Source organism: Cyprinodon tularosa, unplaced genomic scaffold (assembly GCF_016077235.1).
Source record: "Cyprinodon tularosa strain WSP-4 unplaced genomic scaffold, ASM1607723v1 ctg209, whole genome shotgun sequence".
NCBI lineage: Eukaryota > Metazoa > Chordata > Actinopteri > Cyprinodontiformes > Cyprinodontidae > Cyprinodon > Cyprinodon tularosa.
In genome coordinates this window covers 88,030-92,677 of record NW_024038774.1, presented here as the reverse complement: position 1 = coordinate 92,677, position 4,648 = coordinate 88,030, and positions in this window count along the sequence as shown.

The following is a 4,648-nucleotide window of genomic DNA, read 5'->3' as shown; positions in this document are numbered from 1 at the left end:
TTAGGTTTGCAAAGAAAACCAGGATGGAAATTGGTCCCCAATGTCTAGATGATCTAGTCGGCAATTTCCCCACATACCCCCAACTCTACACTACCAGTGTACCTACTCCTTTACAAGGACCCTATCATAGAATTTACCTATTCCTTCTTCCTTTTTTCTTGCTAACAATACGACAGCAAAGCTGTATATAAATGATGCAACGACAAATAAAAAAGTATGTTCTGAATGGGAAATCTCATGTACCTATCGACATAGAAATACAGAGTTTTCTTCTTTTTCTTGATATGTCAGATCCTAAAAAGAGAGAGGTTTGTTAAAAATGAAGGGGATGAGAAAAGCTCCCCTATGCTTTTGAAGCAGGTGATATCATCCAAAGCCTGGTAGCACAATGTTTCATCCTGATTGGAAACGACATGGGCTGATGAACCACAGTGTTTACTGCAAAAGTTAACAGAGGCAATCAATAGCTGCACTCAATACACTGTAAGAAAAATGAAGCAATGTTTTATCACCTGGATGGATGAACAGAAGTTGAGGATTAGCTGAAAAACAAGTATAAAAATCAAACTGTGCTTAACAAGAGCAAAAAGTATTTTTTTCTCAAAAAAAGGAATGTTTGATTATCAAATGGTATATATATATCAATTTCTACGAGCATCACCTGAACAGATCCAAATGAAAAATGCTACGTTTTTTTTTTTCATAATTGCTAAAAGAATATAGCATTAACGAAATGAGGGTACATCTAAATACAAAAAAGTGCATTTCCTATAAAAATCTGGACATTCCAAATATAGATTTCTAGTTAAACAGTCTATTAGTTGACAAGGTTTACAACTTTCCACCAGTTTGTACCAATACAGCTTTAAATGCCCTTGTTTTCAGGTTCCCACAGAGTAACTGAGGAGAGAACACTGACTGACTGTTTTTTTGTTTAATAATTACCCCAATGATGACTATCTTCCTGTATGTAATGATATAATAGATCAAATTACCCTAAAAATCCTTTCACAGCTTACACTTTGCTCATAAGTTTAACATCAATCTGTTAGGGTCACCTATAGTTACAATATGATTCAAAATAGCAAAAAAACTATAGTTTGATCTTAGATTAAATTATGATATTAAATTGTATTATTTTTTAGTTTACTTTCCTTAAAATGACAACTAAAGTGGAAAAACGAAGAGGATATGTAAATTCAGAGAGATCACAGAGGGGAGGGTGTATGTTTGGCTTCTGTGCGTAAATGTTCAATAGAAGATACATTTTGATTAAAAAAAGAAGGTAAAATAGCATATTGATGCATTAATACAGATGTGGGAAACATGGCTGTCATACAAACAACAGGTCTTTTTGAAATGTTGCTTTTAAACATAGTCAATAAACAATGAAGCAATTCAAGTACACTGAGAGGTTGGAAATAGCTCTACATTTTTTTTTAATTGTCCAATGGGATGGTTCCAAGGGAGTTCACTAAAAATAAACTCATTTTTGATTGTGTGTGCCAGTGAAAAGAATGCACAAACCTTTGATAAAATAAAGTGTTTCTTTTATGTGCTTTAAATAGCTGCTGTAGCAGTTTTATGCCGGAGTCACAGAGTGAATATGTTTTAGGGATGGGTTTATTCCTGGAAACAGAGAGAGGGATCAATGTCACAGTGGCTGCTTTGTTCACCATGCTCCCTGCAAAAAAAAAAGGATAAAAAAAGTAAAAAGTATATAAAAAAAAAATTTTCATTTGAAATCAAAGGGCTAACAGAGATAACTCAATAGTGATGTTCACTTTAAAGACTTTCAGGCACTGAAAATAATTCATGTGAAATAAGTACAAGAGAGCTCTCCATGGTGTTAACAGTGTATCCATTGCCAATATGAACATCCAGTGAAAATAAAGCAAGAGGGAATTTAAAGTTTTTTTTTTTTTAAATACCTGCACCTATATTCAGCACCCCTCTATCAATACTTTGTTGTTCAAATGAATAGAGGTATCTCTACACAGGATTTTTCTTTTCTAGAGAAAGAATTATTGTTGATGTTATGGTGCAAAAAGGTTTGCACTCAGACACTGAAAAAAGAGAGTTTGAATATCACATTTGACATGAAATAGCTGTCCTTATTCTGCTTAGGACGAGTATCCCCAACTGCATAGGGCAGCTACCTCCTATTTTAAAGTTGATGGCATTCTGGTTTCATAGGTGTGTCAGTTTATATTATATTAAAGTTATTGGTCTTCCCATCAATAGACCTAAGTTCTAAACTCCTAGAGCTCCTCCACATTTTAAAATGGCTGCTTCTCTGTTTAATACCCTTCATTAGTGACCAATAGATATGGAGATGAGCAGAGGTGTCTTACAGTTCAGTACCAAGGTGTCTTAAGTACAGTAACAAAGTACAAATACTTTGTTACTGTACTTAAGTACACTTTTTAGGTATCTATACTTTACTCCATTACTCATTTTTCTTCCTACTTCTGACTTCTACTCGCTTTTCACACAAGAATCTGTACTTTCTATTCCTTACATTTTTAAAACAAACGTTACTCGTTACCCTTGGCTTCGGTTTAATGTTTATAAATATTTATTTCACGTCATGTGCGCCATCCAATGCAGATAATTGGCGCCATTCACATCTAGTGAAAACTAGTGTTATTGGATGAGTCATATAATGCAAACACTCATTGCTTGGCTAAAGGAAATCATCAGAAGAGTGGCGGCCTAGTGGGTGGAGTGGCGGCCTAGTGGGTGGAGTGGCGGCCTAGTTGTGGAGTGGCGGCCTAGTGATGTGGAGTGGCGGCCTAGTGGGTGGAGTGGCGGCCTAGTGGAGTGGAGTGGCGGCCTAGTGGGTGGAGTGGCGGCCTAGTGGTTAGGGCATTGGGCTTTGAATCCTGAGGTTGTGAGTTCGATCCCCCACTCCCACAGACTGCCACTCTGGGTCCCTGAGCAAGACCCTTAACCCCACACTGCTCCCCGGGCGCCTCACGATGGCAGCCCACTGCTCCCCAAGGGGATGGGTTAAATGCAGAGAGTTCATTTCATTGCTCTGTACTTGTGACAGTGTAATGACAATAAAATTGAATTAAAAAAAAAAAAAAAAAAAAAAAAGAAGCAAGCAGGTGTTCTTCAAACTGCAAACGTGAATTGTCTATGCCATGCTACAATGTCAGATTCAGAAAAAGATGTTGAAATGTCTGAAAGGTCAGACACAGGCGAGAGCGTATCGGGAGATGGAGACCAACAAGACCTCCCTCATCCTTGGCCCTATCTCAAAGAATTTTTCAAAATAGTCGAAACATTTAGCTTTCAATTCCTATAGTGGCATCTGGCTGTTTTTTTAAAGGTTACTTTATATTTTTATACTTTAAGCAGTTTTTGGAGCTCATACTTTTTCATTTTTACTTGAGTAAAGAGGTCAATATCAAGATGGGCTTTGAAGATCTGACCCAAATGCAGAGAATCACTCAGAGACCAAGGGTAAAAGTTTAACAGTTTTATTGTAGGTTTGCAAACACTGATGGAGATTGAAACTCTGTGGGGAAACAATACTGGAACTCAGCGGACTGGTGAACCGGAACCAGAAACGCTGAAGGGGAGATCACAGTGGACAGTTCAGGGACAGTGGGAAAATAAACTGAGGCTTGAATATTGCTGAAGAGGATCCAGTTTACGGGGAATTAATCCAGAGAAGAGGTAACTCGTTGGAGAGGGGACAGGCAGACATACGTTGGACCCAGAGGAGTAAAGGAGCGGACTGTCACTTGGTTTTCCAAGAGTGTACTTGAATGGATCATGTGGAGGTTTTCGCCTTGCTCAGTGAGACTCAGTAAATCCTTCCAGGGGTAGAAGGTCCAGGCTCATCCAGTAACACAGGAAGTCTTCCTGCCGAAGAACAAAGACAAAAAACAAGTTCAGAATCAGAGAAACAATGCTAAGGTTAGACTCTGCTAATCTCAGTTTGGCTAGAGTACCCAATACTGGCAAACACTCTGGCGTCGAGGTGGTGACAGCCCACTGCTCAAGTACTCCTCTGGTAATGACCCAACTAGCCGCAGGTGTGCTGGGAGGCCCAACAGGGCACAGCCTGGTGGTGGAGAGAGGAAAACACACAAAAAAACAACCCACACAAACTGGAATCCTAACAGTAAAGTTGATACTTCGACTTGTGTTTTTAAACTGCAGTATCTGTACTTCTACTTAATTAACAAATGTGTGTACTTTTGATACCACTGAAGATGAGTTGGTTGCATCTAAGAACACAAAGTAGAGCATTATAAATAAATGATAGGCTAGCTCAGTTTTGAATAGTTGACTGTAAAGGTTAAAGCTACATCCTAATTATTTGTAGATGTCACTTTCCAGAATTTAAATTTGTGAAACATTTTATCTATTAACTTAATCAACTTATTAATGAATCAGTTTCAAAATACATGCAGATATGATCCATCTTTTTGTAAACACAACAATAAGGCTGCCCTGGTTGGCGTTGGGAGGGGGAGATTTTATCCGACATTAATGCCTTCTTACTACCCCCACAGCACTACCCTCACAGCCCCCATGCTTTGCCACCCCGCCGTCCTCCTCCTGCCTTTGTTCTCATCACAACAAGCCTGGAGCAGATGGTGCTTTGCTTTGCTTTGCTTTGCTTTGCTTT